We start from the raw sequence: 27,317 nt of genomic DNA, 5'->3' as shown, positions 1-27,317 counted from the left end.
AGTTTACGTTGCTTACGTTGCTCACGTTGCTCCAACCGATCCTGTTCCCACGCTGAGAGCAGGTTTTCACCTCTAGCCTGACGAATGAGAGCCAGCATCTTCACTTGCTGTCCAAGGCCCCACTCGTCTTCACAGCCTTGTATCAATGCTCCGCATTCTTCCGTGTTCCTCTGACGGGAGCGTCTCCCTCAGAGACCTACGCGGCTGAGCCCCCTGCCACACGTGCTCGAAGGTCGCCTCCTCAAGGAGGTCCCCCCTCACCGTTCCTTTAAGGCAGCTCTCCCAGCTCTCCTAACATTCTGTACATTACCTCTTCATCGTGGCCACTGCCTTCCGCACGCTCTCTGCCAGGAATGTAGACTCCACGAGGCAAGGGGCTCTGTTTTGTTCACGGAAATATTCTGAGCACCTACAACCATGTATATATACATATATACACACATACGTATAGCAGACACACTTAGTAGATATCTGTTTAACCAAGAATGACTTATCTGCCAGGCACTGTTCTGTTCTAGGCGCTGGGGCTACGGCAGTAAACAAGACAAACAGGGTCCCTCTTGCATAGAGATTTCAGCCAAATAATTTTAAAAAAAACGAGACAATAAACCAACAGAGAACAGCAGACAGTGATGAGTACTACAAAGATAATTAAAAGGCAGTTTGACAGAGAGTGACTGGGGAAGCTACTTCAGATGTAGTCAGGGAAGGCCTCTCCGAGGAGGTGACATTTCAGCTAAAAAACGGAATAAGGAGATACCCGACTCTTGCACATGCTTGTTTTACTTTCCATATCCACGATCCGTTGTGGGCTAAGGCGAGTCACAGTCCCTTCCTTCTGTCAAGTCTCTGTTTCTCCTGGCACTTCTTGCCTTTATACGGTCGGTACTCTGGCCCCAGGTTTACCTGTTATGGCCTCACTGTGGACTGTACACTCCTGTTGTTATGATGTTTCCCTCTACAGCCATTTACGCCGCGTGTCTTTTATTTTTATTTTTTGGCTGTGTTCGGTCTTCGCCGCTGCGCGCGGGCTTTCTCTAGTTGCGGCAAGCGGGGGCCACTCTTCATTGCGGTGCGCGGGCTTCTCATCATGGGTGGCTTCTCTTGTTGCAGAGCACGGGTTCCAGTTGTGTGTGGGCTTAGTTGCTCCGCGGCATGTGGGATCTTCCCAGACCAGGGATCGAACCCGTGTCCCCTGCATTGGCAGGCGGATCCTTAACCACTGCGCCACCAGGGAAGCCCCACGCCATGTGTCTTGAACTCAACTTTCTGGCATTTCTATCACAAACTTAGTTTTCTCTTAGTTAGAAACTCAGGATCTGACTTTGTCCAATATTCCTTGAATATTGTACATAGTAGGATTTTGGTTTGGGGGACAATCTGAGTCTTTTTACTTTAATAGGTATTTATTCTATTGGTATTTATTGACAATATAGATGTCTAGTCTAACACTGGTCATCTTATTTTATGGTTTTAGCTATTAACGCTTTGTTGTTGTTTTTATCTCTTGCTATATGGATTGTCTTTTCTGTTGCCTTGGGGGTTTATACTGTATCTTCTTTCTTTTTTTTTCAAGTTCTTTCTAATTTTACATCATATACTTAAACCTCTAGTTCTTGATGTTTAGACATATCTCTGGCTCCCAAATAAGATGAGAAAGTACGCCTACCCAAACTCAATTCTATTTGCTCTATGAATGCTTTTACATTCCCACGTTTTATAATATTTACCTCCTCTTTTTATTCTTGACAATTATTTGGCCTTGACTATTCAAAATGACCGATAGCTTTGCCATTATTCACCAGAATGTAAACGTCTATATTCCCTGTGCCTAGAACAGGGCTTGGTACACAACAGGCAGTTGATATACATTTGCTGAATGAATGAATGAACACAGGTGATCCCTTGACTCAAACTGGATTTTTGTCATTAAGTACGTATTTGAAGAAAGGTTCATGGGCCTTGCCTACAGTTCATGCTTTATCCCCACCTCTTTTTTTTTTTTTTTTTTAAAGAACACTGCTAACACTGCTATCTTTCTATATAACAAAACTTGGCTGAATATACAAATTCTTGGGTCAAACTTTCCACACACATTTTGTGGTATGCTCCACGGTCTCCTGGCATTGAATGAACGCTGCGGAAAACAATCTGAGGCAAGGATTCCTGTAAAGTGTGATACTTTCTCTGGTCACCAGCTTTCAAGTAGGTTAAGACCCTTCCTTTTGATTGACGGGTGCATCTTTTGTGGGGTTTAACTTCTTCTTTGTTTCTTGCATTAAGTTTTATGAGAAGAGGCCTGGTGCAGAGACCAAAGTTCCAGGAAGTTTTTGAAACAAGGAATAAGCAAAGGTATAAAGCTGAGAAAGGGCAGAAAGATATGGGAAGAGCAACCGTGGACAGGATGTTTCCCTAAAGCAGCCCCGCGGGGGAATTCACTCAGTGTGGAGGGGTGATGGGCGGGCCGGCAGGAGCTGGAGCTCTCTTCCTTCACTCTGAACGGGTTCTACCTTCAAGAGATCACCACCTCCCCCAAATATCACACATGACAGTGCACGAGATCAAAATGTTTTCCTGATGATATTAAGTCAGTCTTTTAGGTATTTCAAAGGCATTCTTACCTTTTCTTGCAAATTTACTCAATTTTCTATTTCCTCTTGCTTTCTGTTTACATTATCCCAACTGTCAGGAGGACAATATTTTGACACGATAGCAAGCAATTAAAACGCTACGGGCAGTCATGAAGAATTATGCATGAAACTGGCCCTCTCCCTACTGGAACAAGTACCAGAAACCCTCACTAATCTGGATTCTACTGAGGCAGTGGGGAAAGCAGTCCACTAGGAATCAGGACGCAGGCGATTAGCTCTGGCTCCCATCCCAGTTGTATGTAAGCTACTCTCCCTCCCCGGGGGGCCTCAGAGTTCCCAGTTAAGCAATGAGAGTATATGCCGAGGTCCCGGGCAGCAAAAAACTACCGGAAAAGGTCAGAGTTTGTGTCTCTTAAAACATGGACAGAATTAGTCGACTTTTAGGTTTACAATTTGTTTTTGTTTTTTTTTTTAATATGAGCTAGGAAAATTATTTCTGTAAATACAACAGTCACAAAGTAAAATAAAATCATGATATTAGAGGGATAAAATTATGAGCTCATTTTCCTTTTAAAAAAACTTGTCTAGCACAGTGATCACTTGTATTTTCTTAGTTTAAAAAATGACAGAGTAAATACTGAGAAAATACCCTTTGTCAGCCACTTAGATATGCTTGTTTACACAGGAATAGTTATTGCTGTATCAACTGTGATGTGTCCATTAAAGAAGCCATTAACTTTGCAAGCCCAGTTCTGAACGAGGATATGCAGAAGTGTGGGGAGATGGGAATGGTGCCGGGTTTCTTCATATTCATTATCTCATTCAAACTTCATAACAACTGCAAACGCTATCATCCCTATTTTGATAAGTGAAAACAAATGTTACCCTTATTTTGTGGGTGAGGAAACCAAGGCTATGGCAATTATATAAGTAGCAGGTGACCAGAAGAAAAGGATATTTATAACACTTTGAAAATATTACATTATTCAGACTTCACTAATTAAGACTGAGCTTCCTCTTAGCAAGACCATGAAGCAACGAAACTGGTGTGGTTCTAATATTTTACCTGGAACTTGCCCCTCAGGACAAAAGCAGGAGCCCAGGATCTCCCTTGACCTTTCTTCATCCCATAGCAACAGGCCTGAAGAGGCCTCAGCAGTGGGTTCTGCGGCTGCAAGCCACACTCTGATGTTTCTCCTTTGTAGCTAACGTGGTAAAATACATTAACACAAAATTTTACCCTCTTAACCGTTTCCAAGTATACAGTTCGGTGGCATTAAGTACATTTGCAATGTTGTGTAAGCAACTATGTTATTTTTAATTTAACTTTTTATTATGGAAATGTTTGAACATATCCCAAAGTAGAGAGAGCCATTATAATAAACCCTCACATCAGCCAGCTCTAGCAATTATCCATCCTGTTTTATTTACCCACCCCCCATATAACCATACTTTTTAAAAAGACTAAAATAGAATAACACAAATTCATTATCAATTCACCTATAATCTACTTCAGTATGATATGGTAGTATTTTAACACCTGCCACTAGGAAGCAATAGATTCGCCCTTAAAGTAATTGCATTATGAGCCCCCTGCTCAAAATACTCTGTTATTGACCACCTGCTAGCTAAAACCCACCTTCAGCCAGCTCCCTCCCATGCCCCGCTTTCACACAAACCCGGCAGTTCACGATCTTTTTTTTTTGGTCATGCTGCGTGGCTTGTGGGATCTTAGTTCCCCGGGGATTGAGCCGGCGACCTCTGCAGGGAAAGTGTGGAGTCCTAACCACTGGACCGCCAGCGAATTCCAGTTCATGATCTTCTCCCATCTCCGGTTTTCCTTAGACTGTCCTTCTCCAGCCCACCTAACATGCCCTCCTCACGCCTTCTCTGTTTAAGAAAGGCTCTGCTTCCTTCAAAGCCCAGCCCCAGTCCTCTCTGCAAAGGCTCAGGGCCCTAACGGCGCTCTCCTTCCCACAGGTGGGCCTACAGGTACGTTGTAATAAACACCTATGGCTCATCTCCAACAACAAAGTGATGCTCCATGGATGGAGTCAGGCCCTCTGGAACCTTCCCGCTCTGAGGGGCGTCTTCTGCTTTGTCCACGGGCCTCCTTCTGACCGATCCTGAAGCTCCTGACGGGGGGTCCTGAAACTGCACGCGCCGTTCATCTTGCTCGCAAGATTATAATTTCCATGAGACCAGGGATCCTGTCTGGTTAGGCATCCCAGGGTCCCCAGTGCCTAGAACAGCAACCGATTCCACCAACGTTTACTGAGCATCCTATGCATTTTCCAAAGGTGGGGAGTGTCTCTTATTCCAAAAAAGGTTCAGAACCTCCGGCCTAGTCCCTCTGGGTCCACACCTCGGCCATACGGCGCACCGGGCCACTGGTTTAAGTGCCACTTCAAGAGGGTGTGGTCTCTTGTTTCACCTTGAATTCCCCCCTCTGCAGCCTGAAAGCCAGTCCTGCCTCAGAGCCCTAGGTTCCAACCAGACAGAGGACTTCCATTAGAGCAGGAGATTCGGCCAAATCTTACCTCCCGGAGGACCTCCGCTCACAATAATCTCACGAAGGACTGTCTACGCAAATCGTCAGGGGCTGATATCCCTTATCTGTCTCTGAACATAGTTTCACCCTTCAATCGGATTGCAAGCCCCTCGTAGTCAAGGGCACGTAACCCTGTGTACTCATCAGACATAGGGTGGGAAATCCATAAACACGTGTGGTCAGTTCATTAATCAATGCCACTGGCATCACAGGGGCGGGAACAATGAGAAACGTGGCGGTATATGCTAAAGAGCAGAGCAAGTGGGTCCCGTCTTTGAAATCACAACACAGAGGCCCTAAAAGAAGAGCCTGTTTTCCCTTCCAAGACAACTTGTGACAGTTTTTCGTAACTGCTACCTGTACCCAAATATCTTTAAGGCAGATGCACAAAACAACAGACGCTTGCCATGTAAAAGAACAGCTGCATTTCAAAAAAATGCAGGTGCCATCAGAGACCTAAGTCGGCACCTGTGGAGCGAGAACTACCCGGAGATACCACCCTTCAGAACTTACATTTTAAAGCAGAGCTGTTACTCCCACATCCTCTAAGCCAGCCAGGGACCCCTTAGAAAACAGACAGGAACAACCTAATTTAATTAGTTGCTGCAGAAATCCAAAGCAATTTCTTTTCTAACTCCCTATTGGAAGCCAAGAAAAATACCTTTGACACTTATGCCTGCCTGCACCCCACAAAGATCTGAATCAAACTCAGTAAGGGTTAACTGGCAAATCTCCACTGAACTTTGTAAATGATCTGTCCTCTCACAGAGCCAAGGTATTAGCAATCTAACTTCCTGTTTTATGGCAACACACTTGACAAACATAAATTAATAATTTTCAAAATCAAAACGCGATAAAACATACAACACAAAATACATAAAACGGAATTTAATTTTTCTTTGAAGCTTTAGCAAGGAAGTCAGATTTTTCAGTGTTTTGGATTAATTTAAATCAGGACATTTACTAAAAATGCCTATTAGAGCTTTTTATAAGTTCCTTTGGTGACCTCCGTTATGATATTTTATTATTCTTCACTGCCCAATTCCTGTGATATTACCTGGAAAGAATGCAATGTGCTCCCATGTATACTGTGTGTGTGTGTGTGTGTGTGTGTTACTCAGAAACAGAACAGAAAAGACACAAGCCAACAGGAGACATCATTTTATCTGAGTTTTAAACGGATGAGAAAAACGGGAAAGGAAGGCCTCGTTACTCTTTCTATCACCATTAACAGGAATCTTTTTACTTTGTAGGACATGGACGTGGAAGACAGCTATATGCAAACAAGGATAAAAATCTCCAAAATTCCAATCTATCAATATTGCTTCTCCTTTGGTGCCACCTCTTAAAAGGAATGCACGTGTTCCTACAAAGGATAACTCTTCAGCGCCCACCTCCTCCACGAGGCCTTCTTCACTGCCCCTCACGACAACTCCTGACCCATAATATTCCTTTGGTACGTACTGCTATCATCTAAATAACAATATTCAGGGTAACTAAGCAACTAGCACTTAGTGAGTGATACTACCCTATTGTCCCATTATTATTATCCCCATCAACCAATGAGAAAACTAAGGGTGAGAGAGGTTAATTAAGAAGCCCAGAGACACACAGAGAATAAATGGGAGACCTAGGGTTCAAACCCAAGCAGACTGACTCCCGAAGCTAGTTTTTCAGCCTATACTTCCTTGTTTATTTTTCATACGCACTATGTTCTAAAGCCCCTTGCCTGTAAATGCCTAAGGACAAGGGTTCTGTGTTCCTAGAGCCTACCACCATGCCTTACATAAGTTTGCTGATAGTACATAACAGTAGTTTAATATCAGTTCGTATTCATTATTAAAAAGAAAGCCAAGACTCTTCTTCTGCAAGCCCTTATTTACCATGTTGAAAGGTTACACAGGAACGCCTCATTTTATCGTGCTTCGCTTCATTGAGCTTTGCAGATACTGCGTTTTTTACAAATTGAAGGTTTGGGACAACCCCGCATTGTCAGATGACGGTTAACATTTTTTAGCAATAAAGGTTTTTTGTTTTTTGTTTGTTTTTGCGGTACGCGGGCCTCTCACCGTTGCGGCCTCTCCCGCTGCGGAGCACAGGCTCAGCGGCCGTGGCTCACGGGCCCAGCCGCTCCGCGGCACGTGGGATCCTCCCGGACCGGGGCACGAACCCGCGTCCCCTGCATTGGCAGGCGGACTCTCAACCGCTGCGTCACCAGGGAAGCCCAGCAATAAAGTATTTTTAAATTAAGGTATGTACATTGTTTTTTTAGACATAGTGTTATTACACATTTAATAGACTAAACACACTGTAGTGTAGCTATAACTTTTATATACATTGGGAAACCAAAAAATACGTGTGACTGACTTTGTGATATTTGCTTTACTGGGGTGGTCTAGAACCACACCCACCGCATCTCCAAGGTCTGCCTGTTCAAAAAAGATTAATAGTGGCGGTAGGGGGTAGGAACTAAGACCAGCATTCTGGATCCTAGCCATACAGTCATAGAGAGTCTCACGGCTGAGAAAGATTACGGCAGACAGGAGACACACCTCTCAGATTCCCCTTGGGAAGGCCTGGCCGCCTGGCTGTGGGGAGTGCAGTCAGCAGGCAGCCTCCAGCTGCCAGCTCGTTCAGGGTCAGTGTCAGCAAGCCACTTCTCCGTGTTAACACTAATTCCCAGAGACCTAAACCTTCCTCATGGTCTCCCTGTTAAGAGTGGGGGGGGGCTTCCCTGGTGGTCCAGGGGGTAAGACTCTGCATTCCCAATGCAGGGGGCCTGGGTTCGATCCCTGGTCGGGGAACTAGATCCCGCACACACACCTCAGCTGAGAGTCCGCATGCTGCAACTGAAAGATGCCGCATGCCGCAACGAAGATACCACGTGCCGCAACTAAGACCCGGCGCGGCCAAAATAAAGAAAGTAATTAATTAAAAAAGAAAAAAAAAAAAGAGTGGGGGCCCACGGGGGTCAGGAAGCAGATGAAGCCCTAGCCGAGGCCCGGCTTATGGCGGGTCCACCCACGGGGTCTGCGGGTGCAGCCGGCGTGCGCCCTTGAGGCCAACGTACTTGGCAGTCGGCACAACCACCACTTCAGGTCCTTGGTCTGTGGGGTTAGAGCTTCCGTGGTGGAGAAGGCCAAGTGGAAGTGGGATGCTGCCCTGCCCCGCCCCACCACTGTCTCCCAGCCAAGACAGTAGCAGATCAAAGAGAATACTGCGTCCCACGGCAACGGCAGAGATCAGCACCACTTTGAAGGATCCCAAGGACGCAGAGGAAGTGGTCTCCATCCTACCTGGACTTGTGTAACTTGCCAGTGTCTGACTCCTGCAGAAACCAGACAGATCCTGGAGGAAAAGTGCAGACTACTGAGAGCTCAGCCAGGAAGGTAGCCCTGATCACAGCCACTGTGTCAGATGCAGCATCTTTTCTAGAGCAGGGTAATACAGTCTCTGATCATACAAAGCCATTGGTTCAGTGAATGCATTATATATATTCCAATCAAACAAGCAGATCAGAAACAGTTCATAGTCCACGGCACAGCACACATTTTCAGTTTTGCCTACGGGCAAACTTCTGCCCTCTGTCATAATACAGTAGGAAGAGCCCTGGATGTCTGGACACCCCTCTGACCGTCGCAGTGATCCATGACATAGCGACATGATACTGATCAAGTCAGATGAGCAGGACGTGGCCAGGTCGGTGGAGGCATCGGTGAGATACATGCTATGTCTTCCCCATCCGTAAAGATGCTTAGGGATCCGGAGGCCAGATGCGTGCCAGGACGTCTCACTGTAGAGAGACAGCCCTCTGCAGATTTCCCACACCCTACACATCTGCTGGGTATGCTGAGAATACAAGGCCCTGACCACTCTTTATCTGGGACATCTCTCAAGGTTGAGTTTGCAGTGAGCAGCCGTGAGGGGTAAGGTAACATCTCCCTGCAAATAAAGAGCAAACTTGCTGACAGGCTGCTGTAATGCGGCGGGTTTCCAGGCTCAGTGTCCCTTCCTGTGATGTGACCTACTGTGAGGGCAGCCATCCATCTAGGCCCATCCGAGTCACCCCTTAGGGGATTCAGGAAACTAAGGAGACCCTGCTGACGGCCTGGCTACTCCTCTTCCTGGGACTTCTGTCAGCATCTATGTGACTGTGGTAAGCTAACATTTTAGCTTGCAAAAAAGAAGGCGGGGGTATAAAAGTCTCAGACCTTTCACAGCTCTTGACACCTATTTAAAGTAAAACACAACGACTTCATCTTGCATCTCTCATCAGGAGGAAAAGAAGCACCGTGCCTGGCGGGCCTCTGGCTGCCCGTCACACCCACCGAGTCCTCAGGCTACACAGGCCCGGCCACAGCCAGCTCTGAGATGGGAGCAGTGCGGCCCCGGACGGCCCTGGGCTCTAGGGCACCACCACGCTGTCTCAGCAGCCCTCGCGCAGCGTGTGTCTGTTTGTATAGGGAATCCCACGCGATCGACGGGAGGAGGAGGAAGAAGCCCAAGCCTGCTTCACAGACAGGCCACCTCGGTACGTGGGTCCAAGCCCAAAGTGCACGGCAGCTACACTACAGACTCACCTGGGATGAGCATAAAGGCCGGCAGTGAGGGAAAGGCCCCCCGACAGGCAAGGCTCTGAGCATTCGCAGCAAGTGGTGTCAACCTTGTGTGGAAGAACAGGCGGCACAGGTTAGACGACATACGGGCTCACGGGCAGCGATGAGCGGTCCGGTCAGATTGTCAAGGGCCTAGAGGGAGAGACTGGAAGGTCGGGACAAGAGGGCCTAAGGTGCAGACACGCGTGAACACGCGGGGGTGCGCTGAAGGGCAGAAGATCTTTGTGTCGCCCACCGTGGACGAGCACTGGATAACCAGGGGGAAAAGTGACCTGACCAGTTAGTATCAGTCAACCTCGCCAGCATGACGGACCCATGAACAAAGTGGCCACAGGGGCAGAAATGGGCCCAACAGCACAGACTTGCACTTAGAAGAGTTGACACAGTTACTAACAAATGTCCAAACTGCCAGCAACAGAGAGCAGCGCTGAGCCGCACAGTAACAGCGGCGTGGCTGACAAAGAGCGCGACAGACAAGGACATGCAGCTACAGGTCCCTCTTCGAGGAAGACTTGCTGCCGGGCTAGGGGAGCGCGGTCAGCACTCGGCCTTCGGCGTCAGCTCACCCAGGGACAGTCTCAGGGAGCCTCCCCACTGCAGTCACGGCCTCCCCGGAGCCACCTGCGTCTGGCGACCGAGCCTGCTGGCCGACGCAGGACAGCTCTTTCAGGCCACGTTCGCTCCAGAGATCTCCTGGGCCTTGCCAGGCTGTACCACAGTTTACCGTCTTCCCCTGACCAATCATGCTTCCTCCTCCTTCCTCCGACAGCTGTTGATCCCTAATAAATACGCCGCACCCCAAACTCCACCTCAGCACCTGCTACCGAAACCCCTGATCTGTGACAGAGGCGAAGGCAAGGCACAGCTCTACCTTGTACGCGCAGGCGTGTGGGTTCTGGAGTCCCAGTGCGCAGGCCTGAACCCTAGTCCCGCCACCTCCCAGCTGGGAGGCTCTGGACAAGGTACAGGCGAGGAGAGCACCAGTACCTCTCAGAGGACAAATGTAAGAGTTAAATCGGGTGCCTTTTGTTCTGGCTTTCATTATTAACCAGTCCTATGCTATTTCTTCCCTCACTGTAGATTCGGCTTCGGTTGGTGATCTCTCACTTCATTTCTTTGAACCCTGAGTCTATAAATCTGGGCTCATTTGTAGAACAGAAATATCTGTCCCTACTGGCTGATAAAGTATTGTTTCTCTGCCAAAAAGAAGTGCTAACAGGGCAGAGCTCCAGGGCCACGAGGAGCACTGCAGCAGAGAGCTGGAATTCGTAACACACAAATGCTGAAACCGCCCCCTTCTTCTCGCAAAGAACCAGAAGCAAGGGCTGTGTGGCCTCTGCTAGGCTCACACACAAGACTCAACAAGCAATCAGTGAAGTATCCCACGTGGGGAATCTCAGAACAGCAAACAGGGGTGGTGATTCTATGATACCATCCAAAAACATCACCTAAAAAAAGATGCAATTTTTTAATATCCTGTTTTGGGGTGTTTTTTCCTCTCTCTCTTCCTCCTCCACTGCTCCCCACCCCCCCCCCAAGTCAGGAGAGAGCAGGAGAATACCAGCAGGAGGGGCAGAACAGTCAAGGGGCCAGCCCTGGCTCTGCAACTAATAAACCTCTGTGACTTCTTTGAGAGAAACACCTCCCTACCTGCACCCTCAGTTTCCCGCACGGTGAAATGATGGGAGGGAAGCAGCTGCCTCCTGGCTCTTCTGGGTCTGGGTTTTCATGACACTCTAGACACGTCCCTCAACAATATCAGAGGTTCCTTAACGGGCAGGACAATGCCACATGCTGTCTAAATGTCTGTTGGATGAACTGTATTAAATTAATTGGTCTTAGGAGACTTTAAATATTTAAGTGCCCTTTGTTAAAAATAAAAAAGTGCAAAAAAAAGTCTTTTAAAGGAGAGGGGAAGCTAATTTGTAAGAACCCGTCCTAGCCCCCCTCTGATCTGTGAAGTGAGGTTCTGGGCATGCCACACTGGGGGCCGAGGTGGGGGTGGGAGGGCGGGGCCTATCTGAACTGACAAGAGAATATGGGAGTTCTGGCCAAGAGAAGGAAAAGGGATTTGGTGCCTTTTATTTACTTAATTTCGGTTATTTTATTTTATTTTTCCCAAGGTGCCCAAGTCAACGGGAAAAAAATCTAAATCTATTTTGTTATGTGTCAGATAGGAAAAGAACATCCTTCTAGAGCTACTGTGCTTGTGATTTATACTGGCTTAATGATATGGTAAAAATGAAATGAAATTTTATTTAAGACTGTGAGAGACTTACAAGGATATTTTCTTTGGGGCACTGAGATGTAAAGTAGGAGTAGATAAGTGCAAGGAAAAGGACCCTAGGACACACTTCTGAGGCTGCAATGAGTGGGGCTAGGACTGGAGAGGGGACAAGTTATTGAATCTGCAATTAAAAGCCCCTAGGTTTCTTCTCTGGAGACATAAGTCCCAGCAAATCTAACTCTGTGTGTGGAGAACTGGGGCAGCTGCACAAAAAGAAAGTTCCCAGAGCCAAAAGCTGCATTCCTTCAAAAGATCTACCTGGGAATGTCTTTGCCTGAGCCCCCAGGACATCCGGGTGGGAGAGATGGAGTGGCACTGGGACGGTCTGCTCAACAATACATAACAGAGTCAGTCTGTGGGCAGGGCACACAGGGGACTCGACTCCCCAAAGGTGGTTCCGTCCTATGACGAGTGTCCACCCATGCGTAGAGACTAGGATCTCCTGCGAGTTTGACCCCAAGCCTGGCAGAGTCTCTTGTTGTGGTTTCCAGGGGCGAAGATGAGAGGGGGAAGGGAGAACAACCTCAGAAAAAGAGCCGCAGAAAGGAGCGCTGGACCTCAGGCCCGCTATCACAGCAGTCTCCCGATCCTTTTCACATCACAGCACCCAAAGATGGCATCTATAGGACACAGTGATGTAAGGAACTGCTCAGAGCCCCACGCAAGCCTCCTGGAGAGCCGAAGGGATCAGTAGCTCTCCGCCACTCCAGGAAGTGGGCTCTGGGGGAGAGTGAGAGGTGGGACGGCGTGGTCCCGTTCAGCAGTCCCCACTTCCCAGGTCTTGCCTCTGCCCCTTCCTTTCAGGGGTTAATGGGTAGTGGGCCTGTTTTAGGCTGCTCTAATGTGAGCCACCAACGTCATATTTAAGCCCGTTTACAAGGAATTTCAACTTTTCCGAGTCCACATCCTCCAAGGAGCCTTCCTGGTTCCCTTGGGTTGATTTCATATCCTTCTTTTGAACCCTAATGGCCTCTTTACTTGTCTCCCCAGGGCACTCGTAAGTTCTTTAAAAGAAGGTTTATTCATCACTGACTATCCAGCATCTAGCACTATGGACATCGGATTTTAATATTTAAAATTAATAAAAAGCAGAGCAGACTAAATAAATACCAACTAAAGATAAGGAATAGGGACTTCCCTGGTGGCTCAGTGGTTAAGAATCCGCCTGCCACTGCAGGGGACACGGGTTCGAGCCCCGGTCCTGGAAGATCCCACATGCCGCAGAGCCACTAAGCCCGTGCACCACAACTACCGAGACTGCGCTCTAGAGCCCGCGAGCCACAACTACTGAGCCCGCGCACCTACAGCCCGTGCTCCACAACAACAGAAGCCACCGCAGTGAGAAGCTCACGCACCACAACGAAAAGTAGACCCCACTCGCCACAGCTAGAGAAAGCCCGCACGCAGTGACGAAGACCCAACACAGCCAAAAATAAATAAGTTAATCAATTTTTTAAAAACCAATAAGGAATAGCAGGAGTCTAGACTCCAGTGGTTCAGAGACCAGTAACCTCTACCAGAAAAATCAGTACAAATGAAATTAAAAACCTCTCCCAGGCACCAATCAACTCCAGACCCACAGCCATGACACAAGGACAGGAAAGAAGATGGACGTGGTGAAGAAAAATCATGACACTTTCAAGTAAAACCTGCAGCGTCTGATCACCAGGCGCCCCAGTCCCCGATGACCATTTCCTCTGAATTCCCCACAGCAACTGGTACAACGATGAGCACACAGTGGCTACTTGACAGACACTCACCAATATATAATAATGTATCTATGACAGCCTCTATATTAAGGCATTTTCAAAGCCACAAAGGAAAGGAAGCCTTCATTTCTCAAATTTTTGCACTTCACCCAAAGAAAATATATAGATGGCAAATAAGCACATGAAAAGATGCTCAACACGATTAGTCATTAAGGAAATGCACGTTAAAACCACAATGGGAGGGGCCTCCCTGGTGGCGCTTTGGTTGAGAGTCCGCCTGCCGATGCAGGGAACACGGGTTCGTGCCCCGGTCCGGGAGGATCCCACATGCCGCGGAGCGGCTGGGCCCGTGAGCCACGGCCGCTGGGCCTGCGCGTCCGGAGCCTGTGCTCCGCAATGGGAGAGGCCATGACAGTGAGAGGCCCGCGTACCGCAAAAAGGAAAAAAAAAAAAAAAAAAACCACAATGGGATACCACTACACACCTATTAGAATGTCTAACATTAAAAACACTGACTACACCCAGTGTCAGTGAGGACGTGGAGCAACTGGAACTCTCTCACCTGCTGGAAGGAGAGTAACATATGCTCCAATCGCTTTGGAAAACAGTTCAGCAATTTCTTAAAAAGTTAAACACACACCTACCATATGACCTAGATATTGTACTCCTGTTTACCCAACAAAAATGAAAGCATACGTCCATACAAAGACTTGTACGTGAATGTTTATACTGGTTTTATTTGCAATAGTCAAAAACTGGAAACACTGAAAATGTCCAGCAACAGATAAATGAATAAACAAATTGTGGTATATCTGCTCAACGGAATACTATTCAGCCATAAAAAGAAATGATCTGATACGTGCAACACTATAGCTGCATCTCATAATGATTATGCTGAGTAAAAAAGTCACATTGAAAAAAAGAATGTATACTGTATGATTCCATTTATATAAACTTCTAGAAAATGCAAACTACTCTATAGCAACTAAAAGTAGCTCAGTGGTTGCCGGGGGATGGAGGTATGGGGTGAGCAAGATTACAAAGGGGCATGAGGAAATTTGGGGGGTGATGAATACGTTGGTTATCTTGATTATGATAAGTAAGGTGATGGTTTCACAGGTATGTCAAAAACTATTTACATTATACTGTGCAATTTATTGTATTTTTTGTACATCCCGATAAAGCTGTTAAAAAAAGCTATAAAGAAAAATAAGACACATCAGATCAGCAATGAACTAAATTGTGTACTTCTGATTTACATAAATACATTTAAAAACATCCAAAATGACAATGCAACATGCTTAGTTGTAGATACCAGTTTAACTAGAAAGACCAACCACTAATACAAAAATACATTGAAAGGAAAAAAATAAAGTATCACCAGACCGTCTTATTCCGTGGACCAAAGAGTCACAAAGCTAAATAAAGCTGGTCAGGGAAATAAGGTATTGATGACACCGGATACATGTGGGGGCTGACGAGGAAGCAACCAAGTTAGGATCCACCTTTTTCTGAGTTTTAAATCCCAGCGGGTTCTCATCAGTAGCCTTGAGCGAACAGGCTCTACCAAATTTTCCCCACAACAATTATTCCCCTCATCTTACAGACGTTCCAACAAGTGTTTTCCCAGATACCTCCATCCCTGGAGCGTTCCTTGCACCCCTCCTGGAGCAGGGGTCCTGAATTTCAGGGGCAAACAGGAACCACCCTGGGAGCTGTTTAAGAATATGGATGACTGGCCCTCTCCCCACAGAAAGCTCCCTATATGAGTCTAATGTGCAGCCGGGGCTGGGAGTCACCGCTCTAAAGGCTCCCTCATCTCTGGAGGAGAGCCGGGCCACCACATCCGTCCGGCTGGTTGGTCCCTTTACCTGTGAGCCCGGTCTAGTCCACTACCACCCAGCTGTCAGAACGTCCCCAGAAGGACACCCCTGGTGGCGCAGCGATTACGAATCCGCCTGCCGATGCAGGGGACACGGGTTCGAGCCCTGGTCTGGGGAAGATCCCACATGCCGCGGAGCAACTAAACCCGTGCGCCACAACTACTGAAGCCTGCGCGCCTAGAGCCCGTGCTCCACGAGAAGCCACCGCAATGAGAGGCCAGCAACACCGCGACGAAGAGCAGCCCCCGCTCGCCACAACCAGAGAAAATCCGTGCACAGCAACGGAGACCCGACGCAGCCCCCAAATAAATAAATAATTAATTTTTAAAAAAGTATTAAAAAGAAAAATGTCCCCGGAGTGAGGACTGACCTTGAGAGCTCATCCTAAGAACCAGGAGACCTGGAGCTCAGAGCTTAACCTAGCTTGAAAAACTGCCTCCAAACAGAATGACAATGACCGGTTCCTTTACACTAAGCCAACTTGGGGAAGTGATATACCTCAAGTCTGAGGAAGCTAGAAATAAGTACAACCTGGGCTGAAAATAGGGATTTTAAAATTATTATTAGAAATTCCTGTGTATCTGCCATGAATGAGGGCTATGAGAGTGGCCGGTACCACCAGATCAAAATCCGTTCTTCCCTAAAAGACTCAAAAGCGAAGAGACAAAGCCACTTCCTAACTCAGGCCTGTTCCCACACTACCGAGGTCACCGTACCTGTTAAAGCCTACAGGACAGTTTTCAGCACAGATAAACAGAGACACTGGCTCAGTGCTTCTTGACTATTATACTCTAAATAGGGACTTTCTGGGCCCAAATCCGCAGGTTACTAATGGCGTACATGGCAGACAAAGAAAGAAAAAGAGCCACATCAAGAGACCACCAAAATTACTTTCCATTCCAAGAAAGAACAGAAAGATTAAAAAAAAAAGAGAGTTTCACTTAAAACCAGCGTGGGTTGGGAATGGCATAGTGTGAAATATTAACAATCCTGAAGCTCTCTTTGTTATGCAAAAAGGGATTTTTAAAAAAGATCCAGCTTCTGTCTGATGAGTGTACTATTCAACCACCCATTTCTTTTCTTCCTTTGCCCAGGAATGGCTGGAGTGATGTAATTACCACACTAGACAGCTGTCTTCCTGGATAAAATCACCTTGTAAAGGAGAAATGCAATTAGAGGATGCAATGAAATATAATCTTTAAACTGATTTTGCAGGCTGCCACATTCAAGTTGGTGCTTATTGGCCAGCTTCTTTATTACAGTTTTCTATTTTATGCAGTTTCTCTTTGATTCAGTATCTATGGAAGACATGGAGTCTTAAATTTTAGTCCATGTCACAAAGGGTCTGAGATAAATATAGGACAGATCAGCTGAGAAGCGAGGCCAGGACCAGAACCAGACAATAAAGGGCTGAAGCGCCACTTGACGGCGGGGCACGGCTGGGCAGGGCGGCAGCGTTCTTCGCCAGCGTTTCCTCTGCGTGCCCTCCTCTGGTCTCCCTCCACCACCCCTGGCAGAGTCTACCCACTCCCAAGACCTCTCCTGTCACCCCTACACTGCTGACTGCCGAAACTCTACTTCTTCAACAACCATCCAAGCTCCAGACCCATATTTCCAAAAAAACCATTTTGTTGTGAAATTTAAAAAAATATACTCCAAGGTAGATAAACAGTATAATGATCTCATCGACAGTATTACATTCTCACGATCCACTTTCAACAATGAGCAACTATTTTTACCGTATCCCCCAACACTTTTGAGAAGTGGAAGGCTGGAGTATCTTCAAGCAAGTCGGGTCCATCATATCGTTTCCCCAAGGCTTATGGGCACCTCCAATGTGCTTCAAAAGGAACTCATTCTCTTTTCCGTCGGTTTGCAGACAGGAGTATCACTCCTACACCTTAAGATCGCCCGCTTGATCAAGCAAACACCTAGCCTGTAGGGAGGGCTTGGTAAACGCGTGCAGAGTGAACAGGACAAACGTAAACACACTTGTGCAGGCACGCACACACGCACACACGCACACACGCACGCACCTGTGCACACACAGTGGCAAAAACCAGAAGGCATGAAGCAGAGGTCCAGACGGAGGGTCTAGATAACGAGACGGGATCCAGGACCCGCTGTGGCTTCCTGCCACGGGCCAGCGCTTCTGAGAACGGGCGAACGCAAGGAAACCCTCTGGCTGAAGCAGGGGAGCACAGCAGTTCTCCTGTCCGTCGAAAGCGTGACAAATCCCAGCAAGTTATGGGTTTCAGCAGGCAGCTATTAGTTGAACCAAATACGCTTCTCTCAAGGGGAGAAGAGGATCTTCTACAACACATATGCTAATGAAGCACAACATAGAGCATTTAAAACAAAATGTCCCTATATTTATTCTCCATAGACAGACTTTTACATTAATATGTATGAGGGATTCCTCGTTTATTTCTCCCAGAGATGTTTCTCCTGCCCAGATAGAGGGGATAAAAGATAGGTAACATGAACCAACTATCTTTTAAACAGCTACGAAGGACACCGTATCTGTCTGCGTCCTGCCACTTGACCAGCCCTCCCAACACACGGCCTTCCGCACACCAGCCAGCCCCCTGCTCGCGGGCCCCGGGGCCTCTGCTCCCCGTGGCGCCGCTGCAAGGCCTCCGTCTGCCTTTCGGGCCCTGCTTTTGCTGCCCCGGCCTGCAGATCCAATCCTACCACCCTCACTCAGCACAGCCAGACCCACAACTGCAAATGCTCACCTGCCGGCATTCCTGCTCCTGGCTCCCAGCCATTTATATACCCAACGCTTACGCTTCCAACTGATCAAGAGGCGTGAGCAGTACAAACGCACGTCCAGCACATCTTGTCAAAAGACACTCTCGCCTCAATCAGCTTGGTGGGGTGTGGGGTGGTGTGTGGGGAGTGGGGGGTGTGTGTGTGTGGGGGGTGGCAGGGGCAGCGGCGCAGACGGGAACTAGCCTCCAGGGCTGGTTCACTCAGCGTCAGTATGTGAGCCAAGGCCAGGCCGGAAAGGGACACAGGGAACCCTGGTCCCCAAGGAGTTTCCAGGCTTAACAAAACACAAGGCAGACAGTGGCAAATGCCGTGGAAGGGTTACCAAAACAATGCCGTACAGGAGTTCAGAGATGAAGGTTTCTATCTGCCCAGTCACTGAACCAACATTTTCCCTTCCCCAGTCAATGCCACAGACAGAGAAAGACACTTTCCTTCTCCACCTGCCAATAACACAAGCAATAAACACACAAAAAAGGACATTTCAAGAACTATCGCTGACTGCGTCTTCTCCGGGCCCTTGAACAGAAATTCTAAAGAGCAGGAACAGGCAACAGGGGAGCCTGGATACATAAGAAGACTATTCCACACCCTTGGCCTTAAATGCCTTCTGATTTGATTTCAAGGCAAATGGAAAACAAATGTGAACAGCAACAAAAAAGCAGACGAAGAAAATAAAATGATGCTTGTGCAGTTAAACTTTTACAATCCAATTGGGTGAGGCCCTGGGCTCTTCCCTGTTCCCACGCTGAGGTTAAGGGTGCAGGCTGGCCGCACGAGCTCAGAATACCAGGTATCTGACCGCCAAGGGTTTCTTTCTGTCACAGTGTCAAGATGGTCTGACAACATTTTAGAGTTCGCACCCTTTTCCCAGCCACAATGATAAAACCTCAAAATAGCTAGGAATAAATACTAGTTCCTACCAACTTTTTAACCTGTACAAGGAAAACTGGTTGAAAATAACGGGCTGAAAATTATTCTGTTGACAAGACAGAGGGATACAATGAATTACAGGATTGAAGAGCCATATACAGGTAACCCCTGCCATATGAACACTCCTATCCAAACTCAGGACACTGAATAGATTTGGATAAATTTTTTTTTTTTTTCTGATAAGACTGGTATCCCTCACTATTCCAGGACACAGCTCCAGACGTATAGGAAAAAGGCAAAAGAAATACTGAGTCAGACAGCTTAAACATAACTGATGTTAATAAATGAGCTTCTGTAGTGTTGGTTATTGGTAACTGATCTCTTCCTTATTAATATGGTCGCGCAATGGAGAGGAAGATTCTTCCATGTTCTAGAATGCAAACAATGTTTTAATCTTTAATTATATTCTCAATTTCGACTCTTCTGGAGAATTATAGTCACCAAGGCCTAGGATTATTTCTTTATTACTCAGCCTCTCAGTGGTATTTACTGAATATTGTTACTTAATACTTGCCAGTAGGGGAAAGGAGGATTTAGTGAATTTCTCCTCAAGTTTCGATGACTTTTTGCCTAATGCAAGGAAACTTACAGCTGCAAAGTTCTCTGTTTCCTTTCGGGAACACTTGCTCTGCTCACCAGCCCAAGCTCAGAGAGTCAGCCTGGGAAACAAGCATCCCTGGAAAAGGGGATTCAGGAAACGATGCTGTGTATTTCTAAAGCTCACGGCAACGAACCGGTTTGCTTCTCATTCGTGGTGTACTCACTGTCGCTTTGCTCAGAGACAAAGTAAACTCTAATAAAAAGAGATGCCAAACATTCCTGTTCAAGGCTCCTACCACCATCTAAGTTGAAGAATTTAATATCAGCTTATCAACATACAACCAAATTCCGCCCTCAACAAAACATCAAGATCCTCGGGAGGCAAAACAAAGCCCAAGGAATCAAGAAGAAAATTAGGTCCCTGCAAGGAAGCAGGTTCACAGTCACTCTCAAACGACATCTGTATCAAGGTTTCTGTAACAGCACAGCAAATACAGAAACTTGGAGTTTCATCTCTGTGTGGCTGAGAAGAAAAACGAGTAAAAAAGGTCCGGAAAGTCAACAACAGAAGAGATAATGCTGTAACAGCCAGGAAGCTACAGGAAGAGACTCTGGCTTTAGTGCCCTTCATCCTGGCAAATATTTGCCTTTCTCAGTTTCAACATCAATGACCACGGTAAGTGGAGCCCCCTCGTTCATCACTATCGCCAAGGATGCATTCATGTCACCGCTTTGCTCTCCGTGATTCCTGTAGGTTTCACGTGAAGCGAAAGACAACACAAGCCTCCGCCTTTCAAGAACAGAAGCTGCATTTACCACACATTTTGGAGAGAATCCAATCATCTGTATAAGCACCATGTGTAATTTCAAGTCGATGATCTTCTTGGGAATTAGCGTGCAAGGCAGTGGCAGAAAATGAGCCTCTTTCAGTTAAACTCCCAGAACCAAATCAGTGGCCACCGTACCGAAGGCAATCTGTTGTTCAAACACGGGACCCCCTAGGTATGCATGTGGTGTCATTATCCCTGTTACCTCCTGAATTGGTGGCCTTTCTCTCCAGCAACACTTGTCCCTGCACACAGTTGTGGGGGGTTTTTTTGCAGTACGCGCGGGCCTCTCACTGCTGTGGCCTCTCCCGTTGCAGAGCACAGGCTCTGGACGCGCATGCTCAGCGGCCACGGCTCACGGGCCCAGCCGCTCCGCGGCACGTGGGATCTTCCCGGACCGGGGCACGAACCCGCGTCCCCTGCATCGGCAGGCGGACTCTCAACCACTGCGCCACCAGGGAAGCCCCTTGCACACAGTTTTTGTGTGTTGTTGTTTCTCAAACCTGAGGTAGGTCATCCAAGAACAGGAGCGTGACGTGAAGACTCCCCACGCTCTCGAAGGTATTAGACAATATTGAACCAGATGCCGAATGGTGAGGAAATGCCACTGGCAGGCTCGGAAGAACGCCAAGGAATCCTTTTCAGCAATAAAACAGAACGAAGCACCGACACACACAACATGAATGAATCTCCAAAACACCACATCAAGCAAAAGAAACCAGGAGGAAAGTATTATGTTCAGCATGACTCTGTTTACGCGGAGTTCTAGGAGAGGAAAACTAGGGAACGGGGATAGAAGTCCGAACAGTTGTTGCCTGGGGTGGTTGAGAAACTGGAGACGTGCACAGTCAACTCCTTCAAGGAGGTCTGCAGTAACGAGGAGAGAGGGGAGCGGGGCGTTGGAAGGGGGAGGGGCTTATGAGTCGGGTGTTCTCCCGGGAGATGGTTCTGGAATAAGCACGTCTGCATTCTAGCAGGAGCGGGCCGGGAGAAGGGGAACACTGACGGAGCAGGACAGAAACAGGAGAGCCACGGAGAAACGGAGAAATGGCTCGGAGCAGGTGAGAGGGGGCTGGGCCTAGTGGGCAGAAGGGCCGCTCTCGGCTGCGAGCGGGGGCGGCGCATTCCCGGTGACGAGCGAGAAGGCAGCCTACGAAAGGCCCTTAATGTCGTAGGCAGGACCTCTTCACAAACCATAACGTGATACAAAAGAAACTGCCTGGCCTGACAACTTCCGGGGCAGGGGGTTGGGGGGAGGCAGGTAATACTTTTTAAACTAACCTTTCGGGCTTCCATGGTGGCGCGGGGGTTGAGAGCCCGCCTGCCGATGCGGGGGACGCGGGTTCGCGCCCCGGTCCGGGAGGATCCCACGTGCCGCGGGGCGGCCGGGCCCGTGAGCCGTGGCCGCTGAGCCTGCGCGTCCGGAGCCTGTGCCCCGCAACGGGAGAAAAGAATAAACTAACCTTTCTGTAAAACAATTTAGGTTTTTTTTTTCCCCGAAACCTAAATGAGATCTGTGTGTGTGCAGAAAAGAAGAACACAGAAGAGCCTTTCACCTCGGCTGCCCCTGAAAGCCAGCATTTCCTCAGGCCAAGTTGCTGAACAGGAGTCACAGGCCAGTCAGCTTGGCCATATTGATTAAAACCAACATCCCACGTTGCCGCAAAAGTACACTAAACAGTTCAGCGTAGAGTTGAGACTGCTACCTAAGAGAGCACAAGTAAACGTGGCTCCAGCTGACATACAGTAAGTACACAGCGATCTCAGGGTGCAACTTAACAGATCAATCAAGTACGGCAGCCACTTCCCAGGCGGATCCCAATCCTACAAAGGTCAAAGGCTGACAGTGTTTCCCCTGCAACAGGGGACACAGCTCCTTCATGAAAACGACAGCGTCTGTCTGCAAAAGACGTAATATGAACACTCTGGAATCACGGAAGTGGGGTCGCGTCACCAGTGCCCTCCGAACGCTAATACGGGATCAAAGACCTTTCATCATGAACGACGTCTTTGTCTCCTTACAAGCTTCTTTGGAGGGGGAGGAAGATATGAATCATTAATCCCACAAATCACTAATCCTCTGGGAACTCAGGGCAGAATCTGAGTTTTCAAAGACTACTGCTGTTAAAGCCAACCTCATTTAAAAAACAAACACCTTAACGCGTGGTACAACTTGCCTGCATTCTTGCCACGCCTGTGGCCTCGGCGCGCTCAGGCAGAGACAGTGGCTTTGTGGCAGTAGGTTCCGTGCCACCCAACTGCTGACACAAGCCAATGCAGAAACTCAACTGCCACCACGCTAACAGACGCACAGAGTTGCAGGGGCGGGCGGGCGAGGGGCCCAGCCCCCGGTCCTTCACCGGCCTCCTCCACTGTTTAGAAATAAACCCTTTCCTGGTGAGCTGGGACGAAGTGAGACGGTGGCAGGGACATATACACACTACCAAATGTAAAACAGATAGCTAGCGGGAAGCAGCCGCATAGCACAGGGAGATCAGCTCCGTGCTTTGCGACCACCTAGAGGGGTGGGATGCGGAGGGTGGGAGGAAGACGTATGAGGGAGGGGAGATGGGGATATACGTATGCATATAGTTGATTCACTTTGTTATACAGCAGAAACTAACACAGCATTGTAAAGCAATTATACTCCAATAAAGATTTTTTTTAAAAAAAGGACAAGGTCACTGGAGAATATAACACAGAAAAAAGAAAAAAAAAAAAAAAGAAAGAAAGAAACCCTTTCCTTAGAATCCTGTAAGGCCTATGCAAGAAAGCATCCCGCTCTCCATAAAGGAAAGCCTCCACCCTTCACAGCTGGCAGTGGAGAAACTGGGTGAAGTTGGGCTGGGCCGCCCTGAGTGGCTCTCTCTCAGCAGCCTGCCTGTGGCCTTCTCGGGCACGTGAGGACCCCACGCCCTCAGCGCTCGGCACGCTCGACTAGGATTCCCTGCTACTTGTTTGTTCCTCTGTTTCTACTCAGAGTGCCCCGAAAGCCGAGATGCTATCGTATTCATCTCCAAATCCCCAGCACGGAGCACAGAACCACCCACCCATAGGCCCCGAGTAAATATGCGCTGAATAAATAAATAAGTCAATGGGGCTACCTCACGGGCTCCGCCACTCTCCCCTCTGTGTAATGTCTCTCCTCATTGGCAACTGGGGCACTTTTAAAATATGTCTGCAAATTCTTTTTTATTTTTAAATTTTTAAAAATTTTTGGGCTGCACCCCACGGCTTACAGGATCTTCCTTCCCCAACCGGGGATCGAACCCGGGTCCCTGTGGTGAAAGCTCCGAGTCCCAACCACTGGACCGCCAGGGAATTCCCTGCAATATGTCTGCAAATTCTGACACTCCTTCCTTCAAAAGGCAGAGGCTCTCCCCCCACCCCCTTGAATGTCAGTCAGAGACGTAGCGAATCATTTCTACCACACACTACAGGGTGGAATGATGCTACATACCCCAGAGGCGAGGCCATAAAAAGGACAGGCTCTGCCTGGCTCGCCTTCTTCTGGATGGCTTGCTCTGGAAGAAGTCATCCCTGAGTCCAGAGGACACTCAGGCACCCCGTGGACAGGCCCACGTGGGGAGGAACTGAGGTCTCCCACCGACAGCTGGCACCAACTTACCTGCCATGTCAGTGAGCCACCTTGGAAGTGACCTTTGAACCCTGGTCCAACTTGCAGATGACTGTGGTCCTGGCTGCCACCTGACTGCAACGTTATGAGAGGCTCTGAGCCAGAACCACGCAGCCAAGCCGTTCCCGGGTAGGATCCACAGAAAACATGGGCCACTGTGTTTACTGTTATTAAACCACTAAGTCTGGGGGCAACTTTTTACGTAGCAATAGATGACTCTACTGTAGCAACCCTGGAGGATTCGGCTGTTGTTTTATAAGGGAGCTCAAGGGATTTCCATAATGACAGAGAGAGCTTGTGGTCATACCATACTTACAGTAAAAACTCTGCAATGAGTAGAGTGTCCTACAGATAAAACCACACGTGGCTGATTAACAAGCAGATTTAAGTATATTCCACTGGTCGAATCATACTACCTTAAAATCTAGGAACTACATGCAATAAATGTTGGGATGTGATACAGAACAATATTACAATTCTTCTTGAAGGCTGTTTTTTGTTTTTAAATATCATATATTATATATGCATAGAAAAAAATCTAGAACAATATCCATCAAAACTTTAATAATAACTTTCTCAGGGTGATGGTATTATTGTTTTTTCTTTTCTTTTTTGACACCTTTGGTTCTTCCCAAAGGTACAATATGGATATATTACTAGTGTCCTATTTTTTAGTCGAAAAGAATATATATGAGCCAATTAGGCCAGCAGCTATGCATTACTGGTGTCTCCACTCTGGACATCTAACACTCTAAGTGGCACATAGTAGGTGCTCAATAAAAGTGAACAGAACGTCCTTCAGCTGTAGATCCTGCCTACCGGACAGTCACTTTACAAAGGGATCCCAGGAGAATGTGAGTCCACAAAGCTCAATGATGTGAAAAGGCAGCAGTCAATTTTCACAGGAAAGAGGCCACTAAGTAAAGGAAATCATTTCAACGTTGTGTTCTTAGGACGCAATAACCACTTTTCTCTTTGAAACTAAGTATTTTGAGTGATTTATTATAGATTTATAATGACAGTTGTGAACACCAGTTGTTTTCCTTTTTTTTTTTTTTTTTTGGCATGCGAACAGAGTCTGTTGATTGCCTTGGTGCTTAAAATAGTTTCTAAGTGTCCTCATAATAGCATGTCACCTGTAAACAGGTTTCCAGCCAATGCAAATTAACAAATGGTGAACAGATGGACTAAGAACTGACTTTTGTCAAGAGAGAGTTAGCAAGAAACACTTTTGGCTCCAGTCTGTGGGACCATTAGAAAGTCTTTCACTTCTCGCCAAGCATCCTGCCTCAGTAGACAATCCAAGCAGAGAAGATGACAAGTTATAAGGGCCCGTTAGGCTTTCGAGAGCCGAAAGTTGAGGTGTGCAGAGCCACCAAATCAACACATGAGAAGCATCTGACAGAAGAAGCTTCCGGCCAAACGGTGCAAACTCTCTCTAGCCTGCGTCACTCAAAGAAACTGCCCCTTGGGCTTCCCTGGTGGCGCAGTGGTTGAGAGTCCGCCTGCCGATGCAGGAGACAGGGGTTCGTGCCCTGGTCCGGGAGGATCCCACATGCCGCGGAGCGACTGGGCCCGTGAGCCATGGCCGCTGGGCCTGTGCGTCCGGAGCCTGTGCTCCGCAGCGGGAGAGGCCGCGGCAGTGAGAGGCCCGCATACCGCAAAAAAAAAAAAAAAAAAAAAAGAAACTGCCCCTGTGGCCTCTGGAAAGGACGGCACCTGTGCGCGCAGCAGACAAACAATAACTTGCTGGAGGCTGGCTGGCTATGTTCGTCCCGCCCTGGAAGCAAGTGTTACCCGTGAAGAAAACCTGAAAGCCATCGAAACGGCGGGCTGTGGGTGTGCGCCGGTGAGAGCAAAGACCCCCAGAGTCGCCTCCCGTAAGCTCCCCAGCTCCTGAATGGCCCTTTTTCCTCCTCGTTCTCCAAGTCTCCCCCTAATGTCATCTCCTTGGAGAGGCCTTCTCTGACCTCCCGTTTTAAGCAGTCTCCCCTCCTTACCACCCTATGTGTTCCCTTCGTAAGTACTAATCATAACCAGAAATCATTGTATTAATTTATTCATTTGTTTAGGGGTACTTGTTTTTTGTCTTTCCCCCCCAGTTAAACCAAAAGCTTCAGGAAGACGGGACCACGTCTGTCTTGCTCATGACTGTATCCCCAGAGCCTAGGGCAGTGCGTGGCAGACAGCAGGCATAATAAATAGCTGCTAACCAAACAGAAAATAAATGAGATCCTGTGTAAAGGCAAACAACCGAGTCTCCCCTGCAAACACTCCTTTGGACTGGAAATTTTAAAATGTAGCTTGTAACTGAGGATGTAAACAGAAGAGGGTACAACAGGAGGGCGGGCTGGGCTGGGCAATGTGTTTAAAGACGAAGTGGAGCCTTGGGGAGTAGCGCCCCTTTCAGGGGAGTAGCGCCCCTTTCAGGGGAGTGTTCACGTGGATAGAAAAGCTACCGGCAAAGACTGGTGTGCTTCAATTTCTGACTCCACATCACTGACTGAGCCTTGGCCTTCATCTACCGGGGCTTCTAGTAAAGAACAACCCAACGGGTGGAATAACTGTGGCACATTCGAAGGAATACTACACAGCAACAAAAAAGAACAAGCAACCTGGATGAATCTAACAGACATTGTGTTGAGTGAAGACAGTTGATATAAAAGACTACATACTGTGTGATTCCATTTACACGAATTTCAAGAATAGGTAAAATCAATTGTTCAAGGAAGTCAGAATAGCTGTTAAACTTAGGGAGGGAGGCAGCACTGGGAACGTGAGAAGAACCCGTGTGGGGTTCTGGAAGTGGTGGCCACAGGGCTTGATCTGGCTGGAGCTACACGGAGGTATACACACATGAACAACCAGTGATCTGTGCACTTTACAGTGTCTGCTATCTCTCCTATTGGGAAAAGGAAGAGCACAATATTACTATTTTTAAAAAGAGTAAGTGGGCCTAGCCTAGCACTGA

The 27,317-nt window shown here is 47.7% G+C and overlaps 1 protein-coding gene across 3 annotated transcripts in view; it reads right to left on the bottom strand.

Annotated features, from left to right (window-relative positions):
- MED27 (mediator complex subunit 27) overlaps positions 1-27,317 on the bottom strand; it is a 197,906-nt gene that overhangs the window by 103,547 nt on the left and 67,042 nt on the right. The gene's annotated exons all lie outside the window — the stretch shown is intronic.

Source organism: Kogia breviceps, chromosome 8 (genome assembly GCF_026419965.1).
Source record: "Kogia breviceps isolate mKogBre1 chromosome 8, mKogBre1 haplotype 1, whole genome shotgun sequence".
Classification (NCBI taxonomy): Eukaryota; Metazoa; Chordata; class Mammalia; order Artiodactyla; family Physeteridae; genus Kogia; species Kogia breviceps.
The sequence above is the reverse complement of the archived record's forward strand: the minus strand, read 5'-3'. Positions and strand labels throughout refer to the sequence as shown.